Source organism: Eleutherodactylus coqui, chromosome 8, assembly GCF_035609145.1.
Source record: "Eleutherodactylus coqui strain aEleCoq1 chromosome 8, aEleCoq1.hap1, whole genome shotgun sequence".
NCBI lineage: Eukaryota > Metazoa > Chordata > Amphibia > Anura > Eleutherodactylidae > Eleutherodactylus > Eleutherodactylus coqui.
In genome coordinates this window covers 141,487,020-141,504,497 of record NC_089844.1, presented here as the reverse complement: position 1 = coordinate 141,504,497, position 17,478 = coordinate 141,487,020, and the positions used below count along the sequence as shown (strand labels likewise).

The window sequence follows — 17,478 nt, the reverse complement described above, 5'->3', positions numbered from 1 at the left end:
GCTGCATACTAACACACATGTGAGCACATCCTTAGACTGCGGCTGCATACTAACACACAAGTGAGCACATCCTTAGACTGCGGCTGCATACTAACGCACATGTGAGCACATCCTTAGACTGCGGCTGCATACTAACGCACATGTGAGCACATCCTTAGACTGCGGCTGCATACTAACACACATGTGAGCACATCCTTAGACTGCGGCTGCATACTAACACACATGTGAGCGCATCCTTAGACTGCGGCTGCATACTAACACACATGTGAGCACATCCTTAGACTGCGGCTGCATACTAACGCACATGTGAGCGCATCCTTAGACTGCGGCTGCATACTAACGCACATGTGAGCACATCCTTAGACTGCGGCTGTATACTAACGCACATGTGAGCACATCCTTAGACTGCGGCTGCATACTAACACACATGTGAGCGCAGCCTTAGACTGCGGCTGCATACTAACACACATGTGAGCACATCCTTAGACTGTGGCTGCATACTAACACACATGTGAGCACATCCTTAGACTGCGGCTGCATACTAACACACATGTGAGCGCAGCCTTAGACTGCGGCTGCATACTAACACACATGTGAGCACATCCTTAGACTGTGGCTGCATACTAACGCACATGTGAGCACCTCCTTAGACTGCGGCTGCATACTAACACACATGTGAGCGCATCCTTAGACTGCGGCTGCATACTAACACACATGTGAGCACATCCTTAGACTGCGGCTGCATACTAACACACATGTGAGCACATCCTTAGACTGCGGCTGCATACTAACGCACATGTGAGCACATCCTTAGACTGCGGCTGCATACTAACACACATGTGAGCGCATCCTTAGGCCTTAGTCAGACGGGCGTTTTTAGCCACGATTTGCGCATGCGTCCGGCGATTTTATAAAGCCATTGCTTTGCAATGGTATCGGACACATGAGCGCTTTTTATGCGCTCGTCCGATAAATTATAGAACAAAAAAATCGCAGATCGCACCTATCTGCGATTCCTGTTCTCTTCTGTATATGCGCTCAATGGGGCCGGCAGCAGCAGCGGCGACCCCATTGAGAACATATAGAAGACAAATCATTCTTCTCTGCCACAGCTATAACAGCTGTGGCAGAGAAGAACGATGTTTGCCCATTGAATTCAATGGAGCGGCAATACAGCCGCTCCATTGAAAGCAATGGGCTGCCGGCGTGCGCGGGGTGAATTGTCGGGAAGGGGTTAAATATATAAACCCTTCCCTGCAATTCATCCTAAAATGTGTTAAAATAAAAAAAAATTGTATACTCACCTTTCCGCTGCAGCCGGAGTCCAGCCGCGGCCGCTGTCAGTTCTCCTGAACTGCTTCTTGGCACTATTCAGCCGGCGGGGCTTTAAAATCCCCGCCTGCTGAATGATATGCCTCTGATTGGTCACAGCCTGACCAATCAGAGGCTGAAAACACTCACACACCCATTCATGAATTCATGAATGGGTGAGTGACTGCTGCCTCTCAGCGCTGAGCCAATCAGGGGGCAGGTCTGACTCACACCCCTTCACACCCACTGCAGGACGGCCGCTCGGAGCTACGGCTGCCGGCAGAAGGTGAGTATACAATTTTTTTTCATTTTTACACATTTTAGGATGAATTGCAGGTAAGGGCTTATATATTTAAGCCCTTACCGACAATTCATCCCGGGCTCGCCCGCAGCGCATTGCTTTCAATGGAGACGGCTGTATTGCTGTCTCCATTGAATGCAATGCGCTGGACAGCTCCGGCCCGTTTCTAATGAAACGCGGCTAGGAGCAGATTTTCGGGCGATTTGTGGGCGACTTGCGCGCACCGGTCACGCGATTTGCGGATGCGCATCCGTCATGCGATCCGCAAATCGCGCGAAAAAACGCCCGTCTGACTAAGGCCTAAGACTGCGGCTGCATACTAACACACATGTGAGCACATCCTTAGACTGCGGCTGCATACTAACGCACATGTGCATCAGATAGTCATAGCGGCTCGGCCGTCTGTCCAGGACTGGAGGGTCGCTTTAAGGGAGTATTCCTATATTATACACTGGTGATATGTTGGTAATGTAGGTCGGCACTTTACCATCTCTGGGCTCCTCGCTGGTGGATGAAGTGACAGCAGCACTGATCTAGCACTGTGTCCCCTTCACCGCTTATCCGTGCCCAACAGCGCCCTCACCAGGCATTGTGCAGAAACTACAGTGTGACCGGGTCACTTATATAGGGCTGGCTACACTTCCATCACAGACGGGGGTCTTTTGTACGTGCTCCTGACTGAATAAAGGTTGCCAGAAGCTGCGGACATCCGGAGTATTGTGAATGTGTTGTGGAGAGCTGGATCCGTCACCTGATGGACTTTATTCTACTTCTATCTTCTGGTTTCAGGTTCCCCTGCAGACTTTGCAGTGTACACGGTTCTGGTAGAGCCTCATGGACGGATCATGGGACTGAACCTGCCTGATGGGGGCATCTTACCCCATGGGGGGCTTCATGACTGGCAAGAAGAAAATCTCCCCCACATCCATCATCTTTGAATCTATGCCTTACTAGGTAAGCAGCCATTGCTGCGGGTCCTTGCAGAGCTCTAGTGACGCCCGTTACACTGAGTACATCCTTGTATGTCACTTATTTAGTGGTTTCGTGCACTCTGTCTATACGGCTCTTCTATGATGAGATGATTTATGCGGCCGCGTTTCACACTCTTATACAGGTGAATCCAAACACCGGTTATATAGACTGCGACAAACTAGAGGAAAATGCCCGCTTGTTTCATCCCAAACTAATCATTGCTGGTGAGTACTACAACCTCCATCATCTATTTACATCAATTCATCAAATGTAAAAGTTTACAATAAAGAGTTTTGAAACTTGTGATATTTTTCCTTTCCCTGTCTAAGGCGTCAGCTGCTACTCCCGGGATTTGGACTATGCTCGGATGAGGGCCATTGCTGATGAAAACAATGCTATTCTCATGGCTGACATGGTGCACATCAGCGGGTTGGTGGCAGCCGGAGTCGTGCCTTCTCCTTTTGAACATTGTGATGTTGTGACCACCACAACCCACAAGACCCTGCGCGGCTGCCGAGCTGGCGTTATCTTTTACCGGAAGGGTGAGTTGTCCTCCTCAGGGAGATGGAATGAAGGACTTTTACGAATGCTGAACTGATGTGATTTCTTCAGGCGTCCGCAGTCTGGATCCAAAGACGGGGAAGGAAATGATGTACAATTATGAGAGCCTGATCAATCAAGCTGTGTTTCCTGGCCTACAAGGTGGCCCCCATAATCACGCTATTGCAGGTACGACCCACCAACATTAAATGGGCTTTATGGTGTATCCACCACCCACCAAACGTGTATGGTTTCATCAGATATATTCCATATTGTGATCTATTCCAGGTATTGCTGTGACACTAAAACAAGCGATGACCCCAGAGTTCAGGTTGTACCAGAAACAGGTTCTCTCTAATTGCCGGGCGTTGGCAAGTGCATTGGAAGAGCTCGGTTATCACATTGTTACTGGTGAGACTTGTTACAGTTTCCGCATTATGATATTATAGAAGGGAATGTTTTACAGAGCAGATGTGCCGATACACGGGGGGAATGTAAGAAATCCCTACTGCTCATCAATGAGCGGGTTGTTCACCATGAACAGGTCTGCCACTAAGGGACTCTGTGGGGAACACAAAGCAATATGTGGCACCCGGTGATATCGGGTGTTTGTTTAAAGGGGTTTTCTGGGTATTCGATATTGTCAAATCGGTGGGGTGGGCTGACTTCTGGCATCAGCTTTTTAATGGGGCTGCGATCTTGGGTGAGCGCTGCGGCCTCTTTATTGGATACCAGACACAGTGTTGCGCAGTGTGTAGTGCTGGTTACTTGTATTGCCGCTCAGTTTCATTTACTTGAATGGGAATGAGTTATATAAATGTCATGGCACGGATGAATGTGACATCACAGGCTGAGGGCTTAATTACACGAGCGTATACCGGTCAGGTTTTCACGGCCGGCCGATATACGCTTCCATCTAAGCAGTTGCCCCCTTCCCTCCCCCTCACCACCTCTCTGCCTCTCTTCTCCAGTCCGGTGTCTGCAATGGGAGTGGGTGGGATGTGGGCGGAGCTAAGCTCCACACTGTCTCGTCAACTCCCATTGCTGGCTATGGACAAGGGTTGGTGAGGGGGTGAGAGCTTAGCTCCACCCCTGTTCCGCCTACTCCCATTGAAACCGCTCGGAGCGGAAGAGAGAGCCAGTGAGTGGGAGGGGGGGGGGAAGTGCTCAGATGAAAGCGTCTAGCAGCCAGCTGTGAAAACGCCTGCCGATATACGCTCGTGTAAATAAGCCCTCAGGAAGAGGTCACAGCTCACCCCTTCAACATGTGGGTTCTAAACTCTTACATTGTTTATGGTTTTCGCTTGTCTACTTGCTGCTCCTACTGCTTACGTACAAACTGGCTAGCTTGGTGCCTGCAGGAGGGAACAGCTGGTAGGAGGAGCTCACACTTTTTTGCTTAGTGTCTGCCTCCTAGTGGCAGTAGCTATACCCCATGGTCCTAAGCCGTGTCCCGCAATGAACAAGACAGAGATTTTATTTTAGAGGCTTTAGTGTTTTTTGCTTTTATTTATTTCCTATAGAGAGAAGTATGTTAAACGCCTGACCTTAAGCATGCGGCACTTCAAAAAAAGACAACAGGGAACCAAAAGAAAATATATACCAAATATAAGGGAAACACATAAAACAAAACACTGAAAGAGAATGGCATTCTGTTTGAAGCCCCATTGCCCACTTGTAGAGCCCTTAAGCGGCCAAAACGACAGAGAATCCCCACAAATGACCCCATTTTGACCGCTTATCGAATTCATCTGGGGGTGTGCAGCGTATTTTGACCCCAGAGTTTTTGAATGAATCTAAGTAAAGCAGAAAGAAAAAATAGCGATCTGTCATTTTTTTGGCAATTGTCATTTAAAATTTTTTTTTTTGTACAGCACACATCAGAATGAAGACTTTCACCCCAAAATGGATCCCCCTGTTTGTCCTTTGTTCAGAGACATGCCCATTGTGGCCCTAATCGTATGTCTGTATGCACAACGGAGCCCAAACCGAACAAAGTATCAAACTTCAACTGTCTTAACTTTTACCTGATCGCCATTATCCACTGAGACCGCTCACCGCGGCCCTCGGTCACTGCTACAGGCTCTCGGCTGCCTTTAGCGACATTCACGTGTAAAGTCCAGACTCTCAGCTATATTTGGTAGCCAGGAGCAGGGAGATTTTATATTACCCTGGCAAGCCACGGCTTTTGTGCATGCGTCCAAGATTTTGGAGATGGGCACGTGCGCAGATGCTGGGGTAAGGACTGCAGATAAATCCGGGGGCCTTAGGTATGTAATTTCATCTCCCCTCACGGATATGATCCACGAGGGAAGATGAAACAAACTTTTTTCTTTTTTACACTTTTTTAAACTTTTACATGATCGCTGTTATCCATTGGATAGCAGCGATCATGTGACCGAGAACCATATACAGCGGCTCTTGGTGACAGCTCCCTGCTCTCAACTACTCATACTAGCCGGGAGCAGAGAGTTTTTAAATTTCCCAAGCCTTCCTGCCCTGTGCACAGGCGTCAGGTCCTAGAGGACCAGAACGCGGCGGGACATCACGGAAGACAGAGGTGAGTATTCTCTCCTAGATGGCAGACAGCGCTGTACATTGCACAGTGGGCTGGAATCGTACTGCATGCTGAGTCTTATTGAAGGGTTCAAGACTTGGCCTGTATCACTGCGAGTCACTGTGCAGTATACGGAACTATCTGTTTCCTGCAGCCAAATGGCAAGAAGTGGGACAACCCCTCTAACTTGGTTGAAACAACTCTAACTGCTTCTTGTTTTGTCAGAATTGCTGGAAATAAATTTGTGCTCCGTCACTTCACAGGAGGTTCTGATAATCATCTCATCCTCGGGGACCTGAAGAACAAGAAGACAGATGGAGGAAGAGCAGAGAAGGTCCTTGAAGCCTGCGCCATTGGTTGCAACAAGAACACCTGCCCAGGTGAGTGCAGCTCTATTGGAGGTGTGAAGTAAGTGATACAACTATGGAAACGGGGCAGCGAATCCGTATCCTGTGGATTCACGAGGAACTGAACCTGATTAATGTCAGTCAGAGGTTCAGATGTGAAATCTATTTTGAAGTCTTTCTAAGCCACGCAGACTGCACCATGTCATTGATGAATGTTTTCCGCTATCTGTGCCCTCGGCAGGTGACAAGAGTGCTCTTCGTCCCAGCGGCCTTCGTTTAGGATCCCCTGCCCTGACTTCCCGAGGATTCCGAAAAGACGACTTCAAGAAAGTTGCACATTTCATTCATCAAGGTGAGTAGTTCATGTTATGTGGATGTTCCTACACATGGCCTGCATTCAGACAACTCCAACGTGAATGGCAGATGCTCCCAAGTAGCCTTACTAAGAGCCGCTGCAGGAATATGCTTTATCAGGTATCTGATGAATTGTGTGAAGTTCACCGTATTTGGTGCCCTTTATTTTGTGGTGATAGGAAAGTACTAAATCTGCCAGCATCCTGCTACAGTGGCTGGAATCAGAGTTCTCTACTACACCAAAATACTAATAATTCGGAGAAGAAAGATTAACACATTATTTGAACCTCGTGGCGTGAAGACCATTGTTACCTATTGTTGAGTATATACCCTCACCCGTATGCAATTATATTGCATATGGGCGGTGTGTATACACATCATCGCTAAGCAACACCATAGGTAATATAAACAAAAAAAACAAAACCAGGTGTACTGCTTATGACTGCCTGCGTGAGTACAAGCCCATTCACAGTGCAATTTTGCCACCATACGCAGACGTACATAGGATCACGGCCAGTAAACCGCTGCAGGAGCCCTGTGGCACTTAACGCTTTTGGCCGTGTGAGCCCGATCATACATGTTGTAGCAAATCACGACTGATGCGATGGCTTCCGTGATGCCACTGATCACACATAGTAGGTGATAAGGGGGGCATATAAACAGTAACACTCCCCCAGAGAAATACAAGGGAAGGTCCGGGAAACGTGGAGGCCAAGGAAGCAGTTCACTGACGTCACCATGTGCCTGACCAACCCATCTGTTTGGTAGTCGCCTATTGAGCTGACTTCTCACTTCATCCGTCCTGTTGGAAGATGAACCCTGGGATTTCCTGTTCCAGCTGCGGCAGAAGCCATATCCGTAGCATCCAGGTACAAAATCCCCAATTGTTTCATGAAGAAAGAAGAAGTGGCCGTAGACTGTCCTGCAGGTTATAGCGCACAACACATTCACCTCAGGGGAGTCCTTACGTACGTATTATAGTAGTTGTACATAGGGAGCAGTATTATAGTAGTTATATTCTTGTGCATAGGAGGCAGTATTATAGTAGTTATATTCTTGCACTTAGGAGCAGTATTATAGTAGTTATATTCTTGTACATAGGAGCAGTATTATAGTAGTTATATTCTTGTACATAAGGGGCAGTATTATAGTAGTTATATTCTTGTACATAGGAGCAGTATTATAGTAGTTATATTCTTGAACATAGGAGCAGTATTATAGTAGTTATATTCTTGAACATAGGAGCAGTATTATAGTAGTTATATTCTTGTACATAGGGGGCAATATTATAGTAGTTATATTCTTGTACATAGTTGGCAGTATTATAGTAGTTATATTCTTGTACATAGGGAGCAGTATTATAGTAGTTATATTCTTGTACATAGGGGGCAGTATTATAGTAGTTATATTCTTGTACATAGGGGGCAATATTATAGTAGTTATATTCTTGTACATAGGGAGCAGTATTATAGTAATTATATTCTTGTACATAGGGGGCAGTATTATAGTAGTTATATTCTTGTACATAGGGGCAGTACTGTAGTAGTTTTATTCTTGTACATAGGGGGCAGTACTATAGTAGTTATATTCTTGTACATAGGTGGCAGTATTATAGTAGTTATATGCTTGTACATAGGGGCAGTATTATAGTAGTTATATTTTTGTACATAGGGAGCAGTATTATAGTAGTTATATGCTTGTACATGGGGGCAATATTATAGTAGTTATATTTTAGTACATAGGGGCAGTATTATAGTAGTTATCTTCTTGTACATAGGGAGCAGTATTATAGTAGTTATATTCTTGTACATAGGGGGCAGTATTATAGTAGTTATATTCTTGTACAGAGGAGCAGTATTATAGTAGTTATATTCTTGTACATAGGGGGCAGTATTATAGTAGTTATACTCTTGTACATAAGGGGCAGTATTATATTAGTTATATGCTTGTACATAGGGGGCTGTATTATAGTAGTTATATTTTTGTACATAGGGGCAGTATTATAGTAGTTATATTCTTGTACATAGGGGGCAGTATTATAGTAGTTATATTCTTGTACATAGGGAGCAGTATTATAGTAGTTATATTCTTGTACTTAGGGGGCAGTATTATAGTAGTTATATTCTTGTACAGAGGAGCAGTATTATAGTAGTTATATTCTTGTACATAGGGGGCAGTATTATAGTAGTTATATTCTTGTACATAGGGGGCAGTATTATAGTAGTTATATTCTTGTACATAGGGGGCAGTATTATAGTAGTTATATTCTTGTACATAGGGGGCAGTATTATAGTAGTTATATTCTTGTACATAGGGGCAGTATTATAGTAGTTATATTCTTGTACATAGGGGGCAGTATTATAGTAGTTATATTCTTGTACATAGGGGGCAGTATTATAGTAGTTATATTCTTGCACTTAGGAGTAGAGATGAGCGAGCGTACTCGGCCACTCCCTTTTTCGCCCGAGTACTGCGATTTTCGAGTACTTCAGTACTCGGGCGAAAAGATTCGGGGGGCGCCGTGGGTGAGAGGGGGGTTGCAGCAGGGAGAGGGATAGAGAGAGGGCTCCCCCCCTGTTCACTGCTGCTAGCCCCCACGCCGCCACGCCTCCCCCCGGCACCCCCCGAATCTTTTCACCCGAGTACTGAAGTACTCGAAAATAGCGGTACTCGATCGAGTAATTACTCGAAAGGAGTACGTTCGCTCATCTGTACTTAGTATTATAGTAGTTATATTCTTGTACATAGTGGGCAATATTATAGTAGTTATCTTCTTGTACATAGGAGCAGTATTATAGTAGTTATATTCTTGTACATAGGAGCAGTATTATAGTAGTTATATTCTTGTACATAGGGGGCAGTATTATAGTAGTTATATTCTTGTACATAGGGGGCAGTATTATAGTAGTTATATTCTTGTACATAGGCAGCGGTATTATAGTAGTAATATTCTTGTACATATGGGCAGTTTTATAGTAGTTATATTCTTGCACATAGTGGGCAGTATTATAGTAGTTATATTCTTGTACAGAGGGGTCAGTACTATAGTAGTTATATTCTTGTACATAGGAGCAGTATTATAGTAGTTATATTCTTGCACATAGGGGGCAGTATTATAGTAGTTATATTCTTGTACATAGGGGGCAGTATTATAGTAGTTATATTCTTGTACATAGGGGGCAGTATTATAGTAGTTATATTTTTGTACATAGGAGCAGTATTATAGTAGTTATATTCTTGTACATAGGGGGCAGTATTATAATAGTTATATTCTTGTACATAGTGGGCAGTATTATAGTAGTTATATTCTTGCACTTAGGAGCAGTATTATAGTAGTTATATTCTTGTACATAGGAGCAGTATTATAGTAGTTATATTCTTGCACATAGGGGGCAGTATTATAGTAGTTATATTCTTGTACATAGGGGGCAGTATTATAGTAGTTATATTCTGGTACATAGGAGGCAGTATTATAGTAGTTATATTCTGGTACATAGGAAGCAGTATTATAGTAGTTATATTCTTGTACATAGAGGCAGTATTATAGTAGTTATATTCTTGTACATAGGGGGGCAGTATTATAGTAGTTATATTCCTGTACATAGGGGGCAGTATTATAGTAGTTATATTCTTGTACATAGGAGCAGTATTATAGTAGTTATATTCTTGTACATAGGGGGGCAGTATTATAGTAGTTATATATCTTTGCACATAGGAGCAGTATTATAGTAGTTATATTCTTGTACATAGGGGCAGTATTAAAAGTAGGTATAATCTTGTAGATAAGGGGCCATATTCATCTTAATTTGACTACTGAACATAGTCCAGTACAGGTGCTCAGCAGTCCCCAGCAGTTGCCTGACCGCTGCTTTATTCATTCAAGAGGTGCATGGGACCTTTTTCTTATGATAAGTAGTAGACCCCACCAATCAAACATATATCCTTTATACCTGTAGTGTAAAAGAATCAGATTGATGTATAAAATTATTTGCAGCCTTCACTGCCCCCTGTTGGATGGCCTGGGATATAGCTACACATGCAGGTTTGGGTGTGTGTATCCGCGGTAGCTGAGCAGAAATGATAGTAAATTAAATCTGTAATGTAAAAAATGCTTTTTATTAAAGCCGTTGAAATAAATAATGGAGCCGTTGCCTATAACAACCCTTCCAAAGGGCCCGAGGCCTCTGAACAGTAAGTGCTGATCTGGTTGCTGTGGGCCGATCATCTGCTTTTTTAACGCACTACTTTTAATAAATCTCATCTCTCATTCACAGACCAATCGAGAAGCGGCTTTACAAGAAGAATCTACCAGTAGCAATTATTCAATTTAGAAGTCCAAGTTGTACCTTGTGGTCACATGACTCATTAGCCGTGGAGAAATCTAGATGTACCTATGAAGACCCTCTAGCGATCTCTAGGATGCCAGTCACACAGGAATGCTTCCTGGTTGTTGATATTAGAGCTGCAGTATTTGTCAGATTTGCATATTTTCTTAATGACTAACGGCAGCGTGACGCTTAGGGGTTACATTGCAAACTAGTATGGACCTTAAGAGCTCCCTCTACTGGTATTGTTATGCTACAACAGCCATACACACTGGTCCAAGAGGTTTCATTTGCATTAGAATGACACTCAGGGGCTGGCTGCCAAATTTTAACCTGGGGGCAAGCACACAGCACTGGTCCTTGTGTGGAGACCCTCATGCATGAAAAACAGGAACTGTGTGCAGAAATTGTCAGATACACATAAGAGACATCTGCCTGCAGAATGCAAATACTTTCTGTCTCTGACCCCGGGGTTGACAGTTTGGTATGTTAGTGCATGGGGAAGGGGTTATGCAGAGGTGGTACAACTGGGACAACCCCTTTATTCATATTAATCCTTGCCTTTGCAGGCCTTAATATGTAAATGAAAAAAATACAATATACTGCAGTACTGAAGTATTGCAGTATATTGTAGAAGTGATTAAACAATTGCAAGTTCATGTCCCCTAAGAACACTAAAAAAAATGTTTAATTTAAGTGAAATAAAATGTAAAAAAAATAAGTGGAAAATTAAAAAAAATATCCTTTTCTCATTTTTCCACAAAATGATAAAAAATAAACACAATTGTCGTCACCGCATCTGAAAAAGCCTGAACTTTCTAAGTATCACATTTTTTATCTCACACATTATCGTTGTAATGGTACTGACATATAGAATGAAGTTAAGGTCATTTTTAAGTCACTATGTACACTACAAGAGCAACCTCCTCCTCCCCCCCCCCCCCCAAAAAATAGCATGTATGAATTATTTTCCATTTCACTGCACTGATGTATATATTATACGGCACATTAAATGTTACCATTAAAAAGTGCAACTTGTCCTGCAAAACCAAACCAGCAGAGAGTGATGAGTTGTAAAATAAAACAGTTCTAGCTCTTGGATAGAGAGGATGAAAAAAACGGAAACTCAAAACATTTCCAGTAGTTAAAGCACTAAATGTGACGCCTTGATATAAGGATATCCATATAGTGAATCGGCAGCTACATCTGTCACCATGGCGACAGCATCCGTGACCGACCAATAGGATCGCAGCATTGGTGTTTGAAAGTTTTCCAACTGTCACTTGTGCTCAGTCTGTTAGAGCTCAGCAGTGAGTGACGACGGACACCCGCACGTTTCTGCGTGATCTCAGGTAATGGAATGATGTCTCTTCTATGTTCTAAGGGGTTGTGCCAAGGTATAAAGTGATCCCAAATTATCAGTGAGGGGCCGATGGCTTCATTCACCCAGGGACTGACCAGAACTGTGTTCTCGGGATCGGTGGGTTTCCCAGCAATCGGACCCCCGCTGATCATAAAGTTACCCCGTCCTGTGGATCCCATGGAGAGGGGGCTCTTTATAACTTGGCACTACCCTTTTAATTCAGAGTTCTAGAAAGTTCCTGCTGGCTCTGTTGTATTATCTCCCTGTAATGTAACCCAAAGACGTCTCCGGTATAAGGACTTGTGGGTGGAGCCGGGGCGGTTATGTAATGAGCAAATATTTTTGTCTCTATACCACTTATTTTGTGGGGTCTCGTATTTTAGGTGTGCTATGAACAGGGGGTCGCAGTCACTTTCTCTAAACTTCTGAGGGCGCTATGGAGCTCATGAACCTCCTTAAATCAATTGGCATTGAGCTCTCCTACTCCGACAACAGTGGGGGTCCTGTATACTAACATGATCTGATTATATGAGGATAGCGCCCCCTAGTGCCATTCACAGGGTTCCCTCCTTTCATAGCACAGACCTGCTGGTGATCAGTTGATTACATAGACCGTGCAGCTATCACCAGGTGACTGCCCCCAGCAGGATTAGTGTAGCACTACATGGTGATCATATAAATAACTGTGCATCATGTAATACAGGGTCGCTCAGTCTTACAAAGCAGGAACCCATCTTTAACCCCTTGAGGACACAGCCATTATTTTGCCTTTTCATTTTCATGTTTTGTGTCTCCCCCTTCTAAGTGTCATAATGTTCCTATTTTTTTGTCGTTTTATTTTTTTCTTGGCGGTTATAGTTTTTAATGTTACCATTTAATGTACCAAATAATGTCCTGTAAAACTTATATAAGTACTGTATATGCAGCATAGCTCTGTGTATATAAGTACTGTATATGCAGCATAGCTCTCTGTGTATATATGTACTGTATATGCAGCATAGCTCTGTGTATATATGTACTGTATATGCAGCATAGCTCTGTGTATATAAATACTGTATATGCAGCATAGCTGTGTGTATATATGTACTGTATATGCAGCATAGCTCTGTGTGTATATATGTACTGTATATGCAGCATAGCTCTGTGTGTATATATGTACTGTATATGCAGCATAGCTCTGTGTATATATGTACTGTATATGCAGCATAGCTCTGTGTATATATGTACTGTATATGCAGCATAGCTCTGTGTGTATATATGTACTGTATATGCAGCATAGCTCTGTGTATATATGTACTGTATATGCAGCATAGCTCTGTGTGTATATAAGTACTGTATATGCAGCATAGCTCTGTGTGTATAAGTACTGTATATGCAGCATAGCTCTCTGTGTATATAAGTACTGTATATGCAGCATAGCTCTGTGTATATATGTACTGTATATGCAGCATAGCTCTGTGTGTATATATGTACTGTATATGCAGCATAGCTCTGTGTATATATGTACTGTATATGCAGCATAGCTCTGTGTATATGAGTACTCTGTATATGCAGCATAGCTCTGTGTATATATGTACTGTATATGCAGCATAGCTCTGTGTGTATATATGTACTGTATATGCAGCATAGCTGTGTGTATATATGTACTGTATATGCAGCATAGCTCTGTGTGTATATATGTACTGTATATGCAGCATAGCTCTGTGTGTATATATGTACTGTATATGCAGCATAGCTCTCTGTGTATATATGTACTGTATATGCAGCATAGCTCTGTGTATATAAGTACTGTATATGCAGCATAGCTCTCTGTGTATATATGTACTGTATATGCAGCATAGCTCTGTGTATATATGTACTGTATATGCAGCATAGCTCTGTGTATATATGTACTGTATATGCAGCATAGCTCTGTGTATATATGTACTCTGTATATGCAGCATAGCTCTGTGTATATGAGTACTCTGTATATGCAGCATAGCTCTGTGTATATAAGTACTTTATATGCAGCATAGCTCTGTGTATATATGTACTGTATATGCAGCATAGCTCTGTGTGTATATATGTACTGTATATGCAGCATAGCTCTGTGTATATATGTACTGTATATGCAGCATAGCTCTGTGTATATATGTACTGTATATGCAGCATAGCTCTGTGTGTATATATGTACTGTATATGCAGCATAGCTCTCTGTGTATATATGTACTGTATATGCAGCATAGCTCTGTGTATATATATGTACTGTATATGCACCATAGCTCTGTGTGTATATATGTACTGTATATGCAGCATAGCTCTGTGTGTATATATGTACTGTATATGCAGCATAGCTCTCTGTGTATATATATGTACTGTATATGCAGCATAGCTCTGTGTGTATATATGTACTGTATATGCAGCATAGCTCTGTGTGTATATATGTACTGTATATGCAGCATAGCTCTGTGTGTATATATGTACTGTATATGCAGCATAGCTCTGTGTATATATGTACTGTATATGCAGCATAGCTCTGTGTGTATATATGTACTGTATATGCAGCATAGCTCTGTGTATATATGTACTGTATATGCAGCATAGCTCTGTGTATATAAGTACTGTATATGCAGCATAGCTCTCTGTGTATATATGTACTGTATATGCAGCATAGCTCTGTGTGTATATAAGTACTGTATATGCAGCATAGCTCTCTGTGTATATATGTACTGTATATGCAGCATAGCTGTGTGTGTATATATGTACTGTATATGCAGCATAGCTCTGTGTGTATATATGTACTGTATATGCAGCATAGCTCTGTGTGTATATATGTACTGTATATGCAGCATAGCTCTGTGTGTATATATGTACTGTATATGCAGCATAGCTCTGTGTGTATATAAGTACTGTATATGCAGCATAGCTGTGTGTATATATGTACTGTATATGCAGCATAGCTCTGTGTATATATATATATATATACTGTATATGCAGCATAGCTCTGTGTGTATATATGTACTGTATATGCAGCATAGCTCTCTGTGTATATAAGTACTGTATATGCAGCATAGCTCTGTGTGTATATAAGTACTGTATATGCAGCATAGCTCTGTGTATATATGTACTGTATATGCAGCATAGCTCTGTGTATATATGTACTGTATATGCAGCATAGCTCTCTGTGTATATATGTACTGTATATGCAGCATAGCTTTAAATTTCTAAGTGGGGTAAAGTGAACTTGCGGATTTCTGATCGCTCATACAGTATAATGCAATATTATGGTATTGCATTATACTATATTTTAACAGCCTGCCTATTGAGGAAAAAGATACAAACTCAATGCAGATGTTGTCTGAAGGAAAGGCACACACTAGCTATGAATGATAGTTGCATCCAAGAGACTCGTGTACTACGTGCATTAGACAGCACGCTGTCCATGTGCTATCCGATGTAAACGGGCACAGCACACCTACATGCATTGGCATATGCTATTTCATGTCTGTGATATGGACAGGAAAACCGCATGTAATGAGTTTTTTTTTACCGCAGATGATTGATCTGTGTGAAAATCTGTCAATGTACATGTGCTCATAGCCCTATAACGGGCCATGTGCTGTCCGTCGACTTACCCCAAATATACTGGTATGCAGGGGGTTTAGTCAATTTCACCCCAGTGCAGTAAGACCACAGCACTAACCCCACTGCCGGCCCGGGGGTTTGGTTACACATTACATATAGTAACTTGTGCCGGAGGAACTTTTCTCACCACTTTTTTCTTTGTGCTTTGGATGTGATGCAGATTATCAGAAACAATGTGGTCTACAGAGATTAGCAGCCTCGGCTTTGGATCAGGTAGGACTCTTCATTATCTTTATCATCTGCTGTCAGGGATAGCTCTCCCAGGGCCATGACAACAGGTAGGCAGGGGGCAAAATAATTAACCCAAGCAAGGGTTCAGGGTGCACCCAACATGTTTTGGCACAACAGCTGCCTTCGTCTGGGGCGCCCCCTTGCATGGGTTAAGTATTTTCATTTATGATTTCATGAATTTGTGATTACAGTAAAGATATTATTTTATATTATGGTGTGATAGGCGTTTTCCTTTTTTGGTTTATGTCCTCTTGTGTAGCCACATTTAAGGGTTTGTACATTAGACGGTATATACAGTCAAGTGCCCTGCTGGTACATTTGATTCCAACATAAACCACTGATGGAAGGCTGGAATACCTTCCGATGTATAGGAATACCCTGGGATATGTAGCTTTTAGGCTCCCACTTTAATAAAACATATACAGGGTGGTATATATAGATTTCTCTTGTATAGGTGTATATTGAGTTGTGTTGTTTACCATACGATTCCATGACTCAAAAATGGTACTGAGATCTACTGACCCAACAGAGGCTGAAGGGAGGCTCTTTTGGTCTCTGTTGGGTGAGTGGATCCTGATGGATACGTTTGGCACATTTATTGATTGATGCAGTGAGGACACAAGGCACACAGCAGTTGTGAACTTGATCTTAGTGGTGAGCTCAGATTGTAAAAGATTGCCCACCTGGACAACCACTTCTCTAAAACATATTGTCCTGGGGATCGGTAATTGCAGCCGGTTTGGATATTGAAACTGGTGACCATGTAGTACAGGGTGGAGATAGAGAGAACAGACGGCTGCTAACTGACCTTTATACGTCACACTCTGAGCAGCGAGCAGGTTACATATATTGGTCAGTTTAGTGCCTCTTCCTCTACATTCATGATTGAGCTCATTATCTGCTTGTTCTCTCTCTTCAGCTTATGCCAGCGTCACGTCGGCGGAGGAGTTCCGACTGGTGACGAAATGTATGCAACTCCTGCCGTCCCCTCTCTTCAAGAAGGAGGTGAGTAAACGTGCCAGCTATCATGGACATGTATATATGTAGTCACCTGAGCACACAAATTACTGATCCACTCTCTTTTAAGCGCCTCATGCCAACAAACCCTGAAGCCCAGAGACAATATCGGCCAACTCGTGAAATCATCAGACCAAGACCAACAAAGGCAGAGTTGGCACTGCGAGCCAGAGCAGCCATCGCTCACATGCTATGTGAGGGGCTGGAGGATGAAGATGAGGAAGAAAAGAAGGAAGAAAATGAGGAGAACATTGAGGATGAGAAAGTAGAGGAGAAGAAAGAAAAGGAAGGAGAGGAAGACGATAATAACATTCAGGATGAGGAAGTAGAGGAGGAGGAAAGAGAGGAAGAAGATCTTGAGGATGAGGAAGAAGAGGACCGGGAATCCAACAGTGGTGATCCATCTGACCCACTGAGAGGGATTCAGGACCGGTCACTGAGAAGAAGCAGGATCAGGCAGCGCTCCATCCACCATGGCAGCCCCCGCATGTGGGGCAAGAGGAACATCATGTGGACGATCCTGCGAAGAACCCTCC

The 17,478-nt window shown here is 43.0% G+C and overlaps 1 pseudogene; it reads left to right on the top strand.

Annotated features, from left to right (window-relative positions):
• Positions 1-2,424: 2,424 nt before the first annotated feature.
• LOC136576938 (serine hydroxymethyltransferase, cytosolic-like) lies at positions 2,425-17,074 on the top strand (annotated as a pseudogene).
• The last annotated feature ends 404 nt before the right edge of the window (positions 17,075-17,478 follow it).